This window comes from Heterocephalus glaber, unplaced genomic scaffold, assembly GCF_053883595.1.
Source record: "Heterocephalus glaber isolate CG9 unplaced genomic scaffold, H.glaber_assembly_v1.0 deba00001594, whole genome shotgun sequence".
In the NCBI taxonomy this organism is placed as follows: domain Eukaryota; kingdom Metazoa; phylum Chordata; class Mammalia; order Rodentia; family Bathyergidae; genus Heterocephalus; species Heterocephalus glaber.
In genome coordinates this window covers 18896707-18913119 of record NW_028258369.1, presented here as the reverse complement: position 1 = coordinate 18913119, position 16413 = coordinate 18896707, and the positions used below count along the sequence as shown (strand labels likewise).

The window sequence follows — 16413 nt, the reverse complement described above, 5'->3', positions numbered from 1 at the left end:
CAGCCAGAAATCTGCCTGAATCTCACGGGTCTGTGACTGGCTGGCTAAGACTCATTGACTTATATCTGGACACTGCTGCCCACATTGTCTATTGTGATGGCAGAGACATCCCCTGAAGGTTGTCCTTCATTTTCATTTTTATTTTTTATTTCCAAAATTAGTATTATTGGTTTTTTCCCCTCTCTTATTTTTCAGTTTTTTTCCTACTCTTTGCAATTTTTAGTTTTTCTCTTCTATTTTCTTCTTTCTTTTCTCTTTCCTTTTGCTCACACTCACTCTCTTGCTGTTTGACATTGTTCTTCATCTCCATTTCTGTTCCTGTTCTGACCCTAATTCAGATTCCTTCTTTATTTTTCTTTTCTTCTCTTTCCTTCTCTCACCTGCTCCGGCTTCACTGCTAACCTTCCCCTATCCTTCTACCTACCTATCTCTCCCTCACTCCCCAACACCTTCTAACTCCCCATCCGGAAGGGTAAAGTTGCTATATTGAAGAATTTATTCACTATAAACATATGTTGGGTTGGTCCTTCATTTTGATTTAATTCACACAGTTAAAGGTGGTAGATTAATAACTACCACAAATTGTCATTTTCTAAGAGGTACTTGGTGCTATTGTGTTGCTGATTGTATCACTTGGGGTAAGGTGTTGTGATTGATCTAAATGAGATAGCCTCGGAGCCATTAGAGACTCAAAATCTAAAGACTAGCTATATCTGGAAGACAGCTATGAGAAGCAATCATTCCATAAGGATTCTAAATACATCAAAAAAGATACTTACAATAAGCAACTTCAAAGCATCAACCCAGGAACTAAACCAAGGACAGTACCAAAAACAAAAATGAGAAGTGAGGCATTTAAGTGAGGCACAAACTCAGACTTCCACCTCACAAAAGGCAAATTCTGGGGGAAAGGAGGTGCAAAAGTCTGATAATCAACCACCTGGACATCCTAAACTGATAGCACAGGAAGTAATGAAACAGATGAATGAGGCTCTAGAACAATTCAAAACAGAAATAATCTCCCAGATAACTACAGAGATGGTGAGCAGAGTGAAAGACATGATTAGCGGCTCTAGAACAGAAACAGATTAAAAAAAAGATAAGCTCAGAAACATGCTGGAATCCATGAATGCCCAGCAAAGGAAAGAAATGGAAACCATGATTGCCCAACATAAGAAAGAAATGGAATCCATGAAACAGATTCAAACAGATATGCAGGAGATTAAAAATGCCATTGAACGCATGCAGAGTAGATTAAGGGAATATGAGGATAGAATATCAGATATAGAAGACAGGATCATGGTTAAGGACCATGAAAACAGAAATTTCTCAAAAATAGTAAGGGACCAAGAGAAATCTATCCAGCAGCTGCTAGACGATGCAAAGAAGATTAACATAAGACTGATGGGAGTCCATGAAAAAACAGGAGAAAATTGACTTAAAAAAACTGTTCACAGAAATAATAGTGGAAAACTGACTGGACAGAGGTAGAGAATTGGATATACAGATAAGTGAGGCATATAGAACTCCAACTAGCCACGATAAAAAAAAAATCTACCCATAGACATATAATAGTCAGGATCCCAGAAACCCAATAGAAGAACAAAATCCTACAAGCAGTTAGAGAAAAGAAACAAATCACCTACAAAGGAAAGCCCATCAAAATCACAGCAGACTTCTCAACACAAACCCTCAAGTCAGGGGGAGCCTGGAGTAAAGTATTTCAAGCCCTCAAAGAAAATAATTTCCAACCTAGACTGTTGTATCCTGCAAAATTATCTTTCAAAATCAATGGGAAAATTAGATACTTCCACAACAAAGAATACCTGAGAAATTTCATGAACACCAAACCAGCACTCCAAACAATTCTAAGCAATATCCTAGAAAAAGACAATGAAGGTCACAACTTCATGAGGCCCAACAGAGAGAAGCCACCAGGCAAGGAAAGAAACTAAAGGGAAAGGGGGAAAAATAAATAAAAGAGCCAATAAAAGTAAAACATCATGATAAGGATGCATCAGTATATATCAATTATAACCATCAATGTTAATGGCCTCAATTCACCAATCAAAAGAAATAGACTGGTAGAATGGATTAAGAAGCAAAATCCAACAATATGCTGTATACAAGAAACACACCTAACTCAAAAAGAAATTCATAGACTGAAAGTAACAGGATGGAAAACAGTTCTCCATGTGACAGGAACCCAGAAAAAAGCAGGGGTAGCAATCTTATTTGCAGACAAAGTAGATTTCAAATCAAAACTAATTAAGAGAGACAAAGATGGTCACTACATCCTTGTGAAGGGAACAATCCAAGAGGAAGAGATGATAATCCTAAATATATATGCACCAAATACGAATGCCCCCAATTATACAAAACAAATATTAATGGACATGAAAAACCAAATAAGCCCTAACACAATTGTAGTGGGGGACCTCAATACCCCACTATCACAAATAGAGAGAATATCTAGACAAAAAATTAACAATGAAATTGTAGAACTGAACCAAGTTATTGAACAAATAGACTCAATAGATGTTTACAGAGTGTTCCACCCCACAAAATCAGAATCCACATTCTTTTCGGCTGCACACAGGTCATTCTCCAAAATAGACCACATGCTAGCTCATGGGACATGTCTAAGTAAACATAAAAGAATTGAAGTTACCCCCTGTATATTATCATAGTGCAATAAAATTGGAGATTAATAACATAAGAAACCACAAAACCCCTACAAACACATGGAAACTGAATAACACCCTCCTGAACAACCAATTGGTCACAGAGGAAATTAAAGAAGAAATTAAACAGTTTCTACAAGTAAATGATAATGCCAGTACAATATACAAGAATCTATGGGACAAAATCAAATGAGTTCTACGCAGGAAATTCATAGCAGTGAATGCCCACATTTGGAAAACAGAGATAACTCAAATAAATAACCTAATGCAGAACTCAGGGTCCCAGAAAAAGAAGAGCATAACAAATCCAAAACTTGTACAAGGGAGCAAATTATAAAGATCAGAGCAGAAATCAATGCAATGAAGACTAAGAGAACAATACAAAAAAATCAATGAATCAAAGAGTTGGTTTTTCAAAAGAATAAATAAAATCAATCAAACTTTAGCCAACCGTATCAAAAAAAGGAAAGAAAAGGCTCAAATCCATTCAATTAAGAATGAAAAAGGTGAAGTCACAACAGATCCAACAGAAATCCAGAGGAACATCAATACCTACTTTGAGAACCTGTAATGTAATAAAATGGAAAACACAGAAGAAATGGACAGGTGGCTAGATACATAGGAATTGCCAAAGTTAAATGAAGAAGATATAGAAATTCTAAACACCCCAATTACAATGAGTGAAATTGAAAATGTAATAAAAAACTTATGAACAAAGAAAAGCCCAGGTCCTGATGACTTCACTGCTGAATTCTACAAGACATTTAAAGAAGAACTATCGCTATTACTCATTAAACTCATCAAGGAAATTGAAAGGGAAGCAAGGCTTCCAAATTCATTCCTGGAAGCAAGTGTTATTTTGATTCCAAAACCAGGGAAAGACCCAACCAAAAAAGGGAACTACAGGCCAATCTCCCTAATGAACATAGATGCAAAAATCCTCAATAAGATTCTGGCAAACAGTATACAAAGGGCCATCAAGAAGATCATACACCCTGACCAAGTCAGATTTATCACAGGGATGTAAGGACAGTTCAACATACATAAATAAATAAATGTAATACACTGTATTAACAGAGTCAAGGACAAAAACCATATGATCATCTCAATAGATGCAGAAAAGGCATTTGACAAAATCCAGCACCCATTCATGATAAAAACCCTTCAGAAAATTGGAATAGAAGATCTTTATCTCAACTTGATAAAGGCTATGAAAACCCAACAGCCAACATCATACTAAATGGTCAAAAAATGAAAATTTTCATGCTAAAATCAGGAACAGACAAGGATGTCCACTATCATCACTCCTGTTCAATATAGTTCTGGAAACATTAGCCACAGCAATTAGAAAAGAGAAAGACATAAAAGGAATAAAGATAGGAAAGGAAGAAGTCAAATTGTCATTATTCGCTTACCATATGATGCTTTACATAGAAGACTCAAAAAAACTCTGCCAAAAGACTTCTGGACTTAATTGACAGGTTCAGTAGAGTAGCTGGATACAAGGTCAACACTGAAAAAATAATAGCCTTCTTGTACACCAATAATAGACTCACTGAGAGAGAAATTAGGGAAACAATTCCTTTTACAATAGCATCCAAAAAAATGAAATATCTAGGGATCAATCTAACAAAGGAAGCAAAAGACGTCTACACTGAAAATTACAGCACTATGAAAAAAGAGATTGAAGAGGATATAAGAAAATGGAAAGACATCCCTTGTTCCTGGGTTGGAAGAACCAATATAGTGAAAATGGCCATACTTCCAAAACTACTATATAGATTTAATGCAATGCTGATTGAAATTCCAATAAGATACTTCAGAGAACTAGAGAAAATAATCCAAAAATTCATTTGGAACCAGAAGAGACCTAGAATAGTGAAAGCAATTCTAAGTAACAGAAACATGGCAGGGGTATCACAATCCCCAACTTGCAACTATACTACAAAGCTACTGTGATAAAAACAGCATGGTACTGGCAAAAGAACAGCCCAGAGGATCAGTGGAATAGATTAGAAGATACAGAAACAACTCCAGACATGCTCAGCCAACTCATATTTGACAAATGAGCCAACCACCATTATTGGAGGAAAGATAGCCTATTTAATAAATGGTGTTGTAAAAACTGGATTTCAACCTGCCAGAGATTAAAACTAGACCCATATCTATCACCATGCACTAAACTAAGATTGAAATGGATTAAAGATCTAAATATTAAAACAGAAACACTAAACTTGCTGGAAGATAAGTTAGGTAGAACTCTTGAAGACACTGGCCTAGGAAAAGACTTTATGAACAAAATCTCAGTAGCACAGAAAGTAGCACAAAGAATCAACAACTGGGATCTCATCTTATTAAAAAGCTTCTGCACTGCAAAAGAAACCACCAACAGAGCTAACAGACAACCTATATTGTGGGAAAAAATTTTTAGCAGCTGTACCTCAGACAAAGGGCTACTATCTAGAATATATAAAGAACTGAAAAAAATCAGACCCCCCCAAATTCAAAGACCCAATTCAAAAATGGGCATCTGAAATGAACAGACATTTCTCAGACAAGTAACATCAGCAACAAATATATGAAAAAATGTTCAACATCACTTGGCATTCGAGAGATGCAGATGAAAACAACACTGAGATTCCACATCACCCCAGAAGGAATGGCTGCTATCAAGAAATCAACCAATAACAAATGCTGGCAGAAGTGTAGGGAGAAAGGAACTCTTCTCCATTGCTGGTGGGACTACAGGCTGGTGCAACCACTATGGAAATCTGTACGGAGATATGTCAAAGAACTAGGATTACAGGTCCCATTTGACCCAGCTATTCCCCTACTGGGTATCTTCCCCAAAGAATTAAAAGAATCAACCCGTAAGGAGGCTCCCCCGCTGCCATTCCATGCTCCTAGGGCAGAAGCACCCCCCCTTCCTTGGAAATGAGAAGACATGGAAACAAACCTCAAAAACAGACTTCCAGATCACCTACAGCAACCCCAAAGGGAAATGAGATGGAACAATCTGATACTTGCCCACCTGGACTCTCTGAACTGGCAAGAAAAGAGGATCGGGGAAAAGTGAAATCAGAAATAATTTCTCATATAACAGCAAAGCTTGTCCTCATAGTGCAAGACATGATTAATAAATCTAGAGAGGAAACAGATAAAAAAATAGAGGATCTGAGGAACATTATGGAATCCCATCATAGGAAACAAATGGAATCCATAAAACAGATGCAAAGAGATTTCCAGGAGATTAAAACCTCCATCAAAAGTCTGCACAGCAGAATGAACCAATGTGAGGATAGAATTTCAGAAATAGAAGATAAGATTGCAATTAGTGACCAGGAAAAAAAAATGCCTTAAAATTGTAAGGGAACACGAGAAATCAATCCAGCAGCTGCTAGACAATGCAAAGAAGAATAACATAAGGTTAATCAAAGTCAATGAAGAAACAGGAGAGAGTACACATGACATACAAAAACTGTTCACAGAAGTGATGGCAGAAAACTTCCCAAGCAGGGGAAAAGAACTTGACATACAGATAAGTGAGGCATATAGGACTCCAACTAGCTGTGAACAAAAAACATCTACACATAGGCATATAATAGTTAGGATTCCAGAAACCCAACAGAAGAACAAAATTCTACAAGCAGTGAGAGAAAAGAAACAAATCACATACAAAGGAAAGCCCATCAGAATCACAGCAGACTTCTCAATGCAAACCCTCAAGGCAAGAAGAGCTTGAAGTGATGTATTTCAAGCCCTAAAGGAAAACAGCCTCCAACCCAGATTGATGTACCATGCAAAATCATCTTTCAAAATTGATGGAGAAATAAGATACTTTCATGATAAAGAGTACCTCCGGAACTTCATGAATACCAAACCGGCACTCCAAAAAATTTTAGACAATATCCTAGGAAAAGACAATGAGGATCACAACCCTAGGAAGCCCAGCAGAATGAATCCATTGGGCGTGACAAATTAAATGCAAAGGGGGAGAATCCAACAAAAAGAAAAAGTCATGACAAGGCTTTTAAACCTTTTAACTTCATCTCCCTAATGAGTGTATAATTCAATTTTGTTATTGTACTGATTAGTATTTTTCTGATTCTAGAGTTCTACACCTTTCCTTGTGCTGTACTCTTTATCATCTTCTTATGTCTACTTTTTAATTGGGTTGTCTATTAATGAGCTGTAAGAGTTCTTTATATATTGTGGTCATAGGTTATATACAATGTAAATATGGTCTGTTTAAGGACTACCTTTCATTTTAATGATGTCATTTAAAGTTCTAAATTTTGATGGAATCTCATTTATCAATTTTTTTCTTTTATACATCATGTTTTTTGTATTCTTGCCTACCCTAAATTCATAAACATTTTCCCTTATAATTTCTTCTTAAAGTTTTATAGTTTTAGTCTTTCATATTTAGGTTCATAAATCCCTTCAAGTTATTTTTATGTATGGAAATAAAGGGTTGAGGTTAATTGTTTATATATGGATACCAGGTGTTCTAGTGCCGTTTGCTGAAAACACTATCTTTTCCTCGGCTCTTGAATTGAGTTTATATTCTATAAAATGTTAATGTTAAATAATCTTTCATAACTCAGTGGACCATATATGTGTGGTTCTTTTTCTAGATTCTCTGTTTTATTCTAATGATCTATATGTCTTTCCTTACACCAGCACTGCCTTGATTACTGTAGCTTTAGAAGTCTTAAAATTAGGTACTAAACACCTTCCAACACTGTTTTTTTTTCTTTTTACTTTTCTAAGTCCTTTGTACTCATACATAACTTTTAAATTTCAATATCCAGTTCTTCATTTATAGCAAGTATACACCAAACTGAATTTTTATATATACCTTGTGTTTTCTAATCCTGCTAGATTCAAATACAAGTTCTAGGTGCTCCTAGAACTTAGTATTTTCTCTGTAGATGATCATTTCATGTACATAAAAAGAATTTGCTTCTACCTTGCCAATCCTATCCTAATTGTGCCATTTTATTGCCAGACTATTTTGGTTTGGGCCTAGGTTTCAAAGTTTAATGGACAGATGAAGAGTAAGCATATCTGCCCTTGTTCCCCACCTTAAGGAGAAAGCATTGTATCTCCTCCATTCATATAAGGCATTCTCGCTGAAAGTATGGAGTACATGTCTTTAATCTGTTGAGAAGTTTCTGTTCTACTTCTAGTCTTCTGATAGCTCTTACCATGAACATCTGTGGAATTTAGTCCAATACTTTTTCTCCAACTAGTGACAGGATCATATGGCCTTTTCCTTTCCTCTGTTAAAATGATGACTTTTGGGGGTGGATCTTCCAATGCTGAACCAATCCTGCCATTGTTATAATAAAATCACTTTCTACATACTGCCAGATCTGACTTCTAAGAGTTTGTTTTGTTAAACAAATTTCTATCTATGTTCATACTTTTTTCTTCTATTATTTTTATCCATTTTTAGAATTAGCACAATGTTGATTTCCTAAAATGAGGGGAGAAGTGTTCCTTTTTTTCTCTGCTTTAAAAGTTTGATATAATTTATCAGTTAAATGTATATGAGCCTGCTGTTGTCATATAGGTAGGTTTTCAAGCTAGGAATATACTTTCTTTAATAGGTGCTATTCAAATTTTATATTTCCTCCAGAGTTAGTTTCATTAATTTGTCTTCCAACGTACTTCATAGAAGTTGTCAAATTTATTTCAAAACAGATTTTTGAAATATGCTTTCTATATCCTTTTAAATTCTGTAAAATCTGTAGTAATGTCTCCTAGATCTTTATATTTTAATTTTAAAAATGTATAATATTGTGTAATAGGAAGTAAAGGTCTAAAGGAGCAGGGAAAGTGGGAGGGGTAGGGGACAGGAAAGAAGGGAAAAAATATGAGAAAAGGAAAAAATGGAAACAAAATCTTTGCAAATAGGGAAGGGTGGAGGGGGTGAAGGGAGGGCAGGGGAGGGGGAAAAATAAATAAGAACCAAGATACTCATGTAATGGTACAAGATCCCAATGATGTATGTAAATGTATTTTATACCTAAAATGGACCAATACACTTAATGGGGAAAAAAAAGAATTAAAAGAATCATACTATAGCAATGTATGTGCACCTATGTTTATAGTGGCACAGTTTGTAATAGCTAAAGATTGCAAACAGCCCAAGTGCCCATCAACTGGAAACTGGATAAAGAAGGTGTGGGTTTTTTTTAATAAAATGGAGTACTATTCAGCCATAAAGAATGAGAAAGTAGAGTCATTTATAGCTAAATGAATGCATATTGAGGCCGTACTTTTAAGTGAAATAAATAGGACACACGTGTAAATACCGAATAGTTTGTCTAGTGTGAGAAACTGAAAGTGTAAATAAGGGGTAAAATGATTAAAATGAATAAGTGATAATTTGAACTAGGAAGAAAGTTTCAAAGGGATAGGAGTGGTGGAAGGGGAAGGGGAAAGGAAAGAAGGGAAAGGAAAAACTATGAGAAAAGAAAGAAATGGAAACAAAATCTATGTAAATAGGGAAGGGTGGAGGGGGTGAAGGGTGTACAGGTAATGGGGAAAAAATAATTCCCAAGATGCATCATGTACAGGTACAAGCACCCAATGATAAATTTAAACATATTGTATACCTAAAATATACCAATAAAAGAACTTAAGAATTAAAAAATGGTATCTTGTGCAATGCACTTGCAATGAGGTTATGACGTCCTTGGGTCAGTAAGTCTTCTTCCTATTCTCCTGAGGTAAATGTAACAAGAAGATGTATTCATGATGTAAATTTTTAAGAAAGCAAATACTATGCTTACAGAAACCCTTAAAATGTAGCTGCCAAATAATTCTTCGCCTATCCTTGGTTCTAATAAATACTTGCAGGTGTGCAAACATTTGTTTCTTCACCATGTTCATCAACATTTGTGCACATAATATAGGCTTATTAAGGTCATTCCTATGCATGAACTGAACGATTTGATGCTCATTTACCACACATGGAAAGAACTACACTTGCAGACAGAGACAAAATCACCCACCATGACAATTTTTATTCTCTGAAACATAAAGTTGTGATAATAGCTAAAAGTAAAGCAGGATAACACAGTTTTTTGAGGCTTTATTATGTGGTGTTTAAAAGTTCAGGGTTTCAAATGATGAAGTTTTATAAAATATATTTACCTTTTTTCTTTCAAACTTGGAATTGATCATTTTGAAGTAGAATTTTGAGATAAGGTAGACATTTTCTAGGATAATTAAAAATAAAAAGTCATCCTAGAACAATAGAATTCTTCCATTTTGAAAAAAGTAAGGAAGCCATTTTCAAAAACTTTGTTTTCCTGCCTTTTTGTGTTTTAGAAACTGTACAGTTAAATTTGCTTTGGTGTATAATTTGTAACTATGTTGAAAAAATATTTGAAGCTCAAGGTCAGCGTGAAATCACTGAAATGGTTTTCTCCACATATTTTAAGAGTTTTGTTTTTGGGGTTATCATGTGTACCACCCTGCTTCTGTCCTTTTAGTTGTATTAAGTGATTTTTCATAGGGTTGACCTATCCATCCAGTAGCAAGATTGTACTCATAACTCTCTCCTCCACCATCTATCCACTCAATGGTGGCCGCTATTGCCACTTTAAATGAAAAGTGTAATTCTGTTTCCTGACATTTTTACTTTTCTGATGTCCTTCTTTGTCTTTGGGGGTATCTTCTAATTGTTGGGTACACTTGTCCTGCCTTTTCTTCTTGGTTAATTGAACTGTCATTTTTACCAAGTTTGCTTACATTTTGCCTTGTGAGTTGCAAATTCTCCAAAATTATTCTTAATTTAAATGGGTCAGATTATCAATTGAATGAATCAAGAAAGCTCCTTGGGACAATCTGAAATTGAGAACGTATTTGCTGGAGCAGTTGAAATCTATAATACATAACATTTAGGAAAGAATAGCTTCACAAGGTACTGTTTTCTCTGTAAATACTGCTTGGCTATAATGAAGGACAATTTGACATTTGTAGGAAAATGGCTGCATCTACAAAATGTAAAGTTGAGTGAAATGAATCAGACACACAAGCTCAAATACTCTATGGTATCTCTCATCTGAATATGGCAAAGTACAGACTAAGAGAAAAATAAAGGAAGGACAGAATGAAATAAGGGGATAGATCTCTTGCAGATGGGAAGGGGTCCAGGGGACCGAGGGGGAGGGGGGAGGGGGAGGGATGAGGAAATATGTAGATATGTCAGGAACAAGGTCTTAATAACTTCTACGAACATGGATACTATAAGCCATAAACACCAACTAAGATTAACAATATCAACAAGAATGAAAAAGAGAGGAGAACTAGAGGAGCAGGGAGGGAAGGGAAGGAATGAGATTTTAAAAAGGAAGAAACAAGCTGTATTATGTACATGTATCAAGTCTTCATGATGGTTGTAAAATGCATGTACTGCAAACATGCTAATAAAATAAAAATTTAGAGACAGAATAGGTTGCTGTAGTTCTTTGCGCTGTATCTCATTTTAAGCCAGCCTGGTACATATAGTTACTGTCCTTCTGCCTAATCACCTTTTTGATTGATGTATAAGGAAAAGACCTGCTTGGCTGAGGGTTTTCTATGGGATCTGGGCCTGATGTTCAGCTTCTTCCAGGGGTATATCTGGACCAAGTGATTGAAGTTACTCTGTGACATAAGGTGACATTTGCAGTCCTGATTTCTCCCTTGCCAAGCAGAATTTTGATGCTACAGAATGTCTCCTGATTATCCTCAAAGTTCCCTTGCTTAGATATACTTGGTTTTTCCCAGCAAGGAAGTTGCCAACTTAGAGCCAGTTGGCACCCGACTAGCTATTAATATTGTGTTCTTCTCCCTCTGGGTGTCAGCTCCCCAAGGGCTCTGTGCCAGTCACACTTTAATGATATTTAAAAGAGATGAATTGTTTTGGAGAAAAATGTTTCTGCCTTGGAAGCAACTTAGGAAGTTCTTAAAACCTGATTATAAATGAATTCACAAAGAAACCAAAGTTTCCTAAGTCCGTTTGGATTTTTCCTAAACCAAATTAAAAATACATGGTTGCTTCCTTGCTGAAAGTGAGGTGGAATGAGTTTTAAGGGTTGATTATCCTGGGAAATAAAGCTTTATTAGTATTCATTTATCATTCGTTGTTCTTTTTTTGAAAAGTTTATCAGGTTCTCTATTCACATATAATCAGAATCAATATGAATATTTTTTTAGTCTAGACTCTTGAATTTAGTTGAGATTCATTTACATAATACTTAAAAATAAAGCATTTACTCTCTGCTATGGGACTCTTAAATGTTTACAGATGTTTAATAATTTTTCTTTGTATGAAATACATACATATATATATATTTACGACAAAGGTGAACAAGAAGGAAATGCTGTAATATATAATTGATATTGAGATTGGTGATATCTGAGAAAAGAACATAGATAACCAAAGAGATATTATTAGGATCTTATATTTAAATCCCTCTAAAAATAGTCATTTATTGGGTCAGTTTGCTGTGTCAGCTAATTATACTGTGCGAATTTCTCCATGACTTCAGCAGAGATGATGTCTCTCTCCAGGTCTAGTTTTTTCTTCCCCCTTGAATACTAGAGTAGGTAATACTTGGGGTTTGATAGTTCCCATTTATCTCATAAAGGAAACACAAACACAAGAAGAAGAAAAGAAAGAAAAACGTCATTTAGCTTTATTTCTAGTCCTGGGTAGATAGTGTGTACCAGGCCAAAATTTGTCTTTCATTAATACATTCATTTGCTTATTCAGTTTACTATTTGCACGATTTCACAGGCGTATAAACTTGAGGTAATTTTTTTTTTTTGGTACCGGGGATTTGCGAGGCAGGCAGCGGAACCACTGAGCTATATCCCTGGCCCAGACATATAAACTTGAAATGGCTGCAGTCCTTCCTGGTGTCTACTATGGAGATAAAACTTGCAATGATGAAAGCAAGTAGAAGGGGCTGCATACTCCCAAGTGCTCATGTCCATGTAGATGAAGTCCCATGGAGGTCACAAGGTTTGAGAGAAGCTTTCTTGGGGAATGGGTTGAGTGAGGGCAGAAGCTAGGAGTACAGTCTTAGTGGTGGATTAGCATGCGAAATAGATCTTAAAGAGCATGTTGGATCTTAAAAAGAGAATTTTGAATGGAAAGAAGTATTACAGGGAAGAGATGGTGTGAGGGAAAGTATTTTGCTTACCAATAGGGCTATATGGCAACCAAGAGTGTAGTTAGACTGATGTGAGGTAATACAAAAAGAAGTGCTAGAACATAGTTAATACGTGCATTAGGTGGATATTGGGGAAAATTTTCAATACCAGGCTCAAGATTATTGTACACATATAAAGTCTTTAGTTTCTATGTAGGAGTGGGGTGCCCACCCCCTATACTGTGTCACACAGACCTCTTACAGTAGCAAGCAGTTGTCCTAGGGCTCTAGCTCCTGCCTACTGGAATTCATTGTGGACTATGCCTGCCAGAGGCTGCTCCCTTCGGTGACTCAGCGTGGTAACGATACCAAGGTGCACTAATCCAGGAGACACCAATTCCTTTCTTGGTTGACCTTGGATCAAGATCTTCCTGACAGTGTTGTGGAATCTCTCTTGGATATTAAGGGACTCTGGGACACTACCACTCAAGTGAAGATGGGTCTATGATCTCTCTTAGTCTTGCCTGGCTGCATCCCCATTTCCTTTTACACAGGTATTTCTCCTAAAGAAAGCCCTTGCATATTTAGTCTCATCTTGGTGCTTGCATCTTAATGGACCAGAATTCACTGATGTTGTTTCAACATAGCAACCTGGCTGAAGGCATGTGGCCAGGGACCTGCCTTAAAGATGTTTTTTGCAATGTGTATGCTGCTTTTGTTTAGACCACATGTATATTTGAGGAGATTTGGGAGGGGACCAGTGGGGATCATGGCCTATGGCACCCCATATACTAGCTCTCCTGTTGGTAGCTGAGAGTCATTTGCACGTTTTCACTTGTCACAAGAATAATGACACACATGATTTCACCACTCAGTCATAAATTATGACTAAAATCAGATATATTATGCATTACTAAAGAAAACATCATTTCAATGCTAGTGAATTCCATGCAAACTAAAAAAGAATAAATAATAATGATTTCTGCCTGTACAAGTGCTTCTGACTTAGAAAGAACCAATATCTAAAAATGCTTGAAGTCAGCCTAGAAATTCTTTTCTCCATTATTTTTTTCTCTCAATATCCTTTGAATACATTTTATGAGGAATTATGGCATGGCATACAATTTCTTTACTTAGAGTACTCCTGCTTCATGTGAAAGAACTTTTCCTTGATTTGTGCAAGAACTCTTTTGACAGCCAGAAATTACTTTGCCTCAGTTTACTAAAGATGAAAGTGGAAACATGCACCTTATTTCCTTTTCACTCAGCTTTGTGTTATGCTTTCTCTTGTACTGAACTAATTCTTTGTTTAGGGCTGTGCCCTCGGTTGCCTTGGATATCATGGTAATGTCCCAACTTTAGGCTGTGACTTTGCTGCAGGAGCTAACGGGAGGAGACAGTGGACAACCAGGCAGAGGAAAGGAAGATTAAATTCCCACAAATGCTGTGGCTCTGGCAAGGAGGCATGCATTGCAAAGTCTATGAAAATAACATCTACCGGAATAACTGCAATAAATAAATAAAGACTGCTTGGAAAGTTAACAAGAATGAAGGGACAAGGGAGCAAGCAGAGAGGAGCCTGCTTGTGGACTGAGGGCACTTTAAGGGCATTGCATTGACAGCACTAAAGGAGCAGTTAGACATGAGGGGACAGGTCAGAGGAAGCCGCCTACAGCATACCCGAGCCTGGAGGAGTAAGCCAAGACTGCAGGCAGTAAGTAGAAGGGAAAGAGAAGCAACCAGCCAGCACATTTGATTTCCATGCACAAGTGGAGAATAGAAGCTTTAGGTATTCTGGTGGGTGTGTGTCTGTGTGTGTGTGTGTGTGTGTGTGTGTGTGTGTGTCCTCTATATTAACTAAGGGGGTTATACAGAAAATGCAGAGTGGTTGAGCATCTCATCATTCTTTTGTTACTCTGGGAATATTCTAGAGAACTAAGGTCCTGTTTATCCCTCAGGACTTAAACTCTTCTGCTTTTCCATAAAGAACAAAGATGCGTTCCAAAGTCAAAGAAATTTAACGGACATTTCTATCGATATAACTCTGATTTTGTTGACATTCTTGCCTTTTATTTATGGTAAAATATGAGTATTTTTCTTCATAGTAAAATGGGCTTTTCTCAAATGCCTGTTCTTGTGCAGCAAAGTGTGAAAAGGTCCTATACTCTGTTGTTTCCAGTAGTTCCGTAAAGTTAATCATTATTTAAATTGAAGGTAGTAGAGGTAGATAAGTCAGAAAGAAGAGCATCCATTGCTGATGTTCCCAGGGAAAGAATTCTTGCAGTGAGTAAATTATTTTGTTATTTAATAATGTGTAACACCTTTTATTGAAAGATCATTGAAACCTGGTATTGTATTAGGGACTCCTTTGAAACTGTCCTTTGATCCCTCTCTCTTTAACCCTTCTGCTCCTTCCCAATCTGTTTTGCTGAGAAACTCCACATAGGTGGCTGAGATCTTTTTTGTTTTATTTGAGACAGGGTCTCACTATGGAGTTCAAGCTGAACTCACTATGTAGCCCAGGCTGGCCTCGACTTCCAGGGGTCCTCAGCCTCCCAAGTGCTGGGGTTATAGGCATGTGCCATCATGGCCAGCTGGTGGTTAAGATCTTAACTGATAAAATTTTCATTAGACTCATAGAACTCAGAACAACTAGTGGCCTTTGTAATGCCCTTCCTTAAGTTTTAGTTAATTAGATGAAGGAAGTTAAAGTCCATTGTGTAGTCCTGGCCAGACTAAAAAAAGAGACACATCTTTGAACAAAGAAGACCCTGCCTGGCACATAGCTTTCCTGCTCACTGTACCTCCTTATCCCTCCCCATAAAAGCATTTGGTGGGGAAGGGAATTTAGTTCAGTGGTAGAGTGTTTGTCTAGCGTGTGAGGCCCTTGGTTCAATTCCCAGCATCCCTGGGGATGGGAGTGGGGATGGGGAGCCCTTGGTACACCGAAGACCCCAGAAGATACAGCTTTGAGAATCTAGTCCTTCTTTCTCTTTCATGGCTGGCTTTGAATAAACCTGATTCCTTCCCACCTACACTCATCTGCCAAACTTTGGACACCTTCAATGCGGAGCAGCCCACAGGTTTAATTCTGGTTAACAATATCATTTATCTTATAGGTGGATGGAAAAGAGACCAAGAGAAAAAAATCAGTGATTTAATGCCCTGGCTTTACTCAGAGAGTGGAAAATCAAATACAAGATTCCAAACCCGCCCCTTTCTTTTCATCATCTTTGAAAAAAAATACAGGTGAGTGTTTATATCCATTTTGAGAGTTGACCTGGTGGCTATGAAGCAGAATAGCCAAGGAGTGAAAAGTTGTTTTAGTTGTCTTCCAAATATAATTAGGATGGCAGTGTTTTCTTATTCATGAAGGTGAAAATATGTGAATTGGTGATTTTTTAAAAGCGCATCTAAGTGGGTTATATGTAACATATGAAGATGTGCCACATAGAACTAAATGTCAACAGCGAAGACAGTAACAGAATCAACAGTGATGACTACAAGCTTCTGGAGTGCTCATTCAGCGCTGAGCATTTCACCTGAGTATGGCCTGTAGATTCCTAATTAGT

The 16413-nt window shown here is 36.8% G+C and overlaps 1 protein-coding gene across 2 annotated transcripts in view; it reads left to right on the top strand.

Moving 5' to 3' along the window:
- Positions 1-16413, top strand: part of Frmpd4 (FERM and PDZ domain containing 4) — a 1030958-nt gene that overhangs the window by 87612 nt on the left and 926933 nt on the right. The window contains exons 1-2 of one of the 2 annotated variants that reach the window (XM_087193748.1): positions 14390-14555; positions 15961-16090. The gene's annotated coding sequence lies outside the window, so the exon portion shown is untranslated. Of the gene's footprint in view, positions 1-14389; positions 14556-15960; positions 16091-16413 lie in introns of those variants that run through there. The other variant, XM_087193747.1, reaches the window with a different exon arrangement.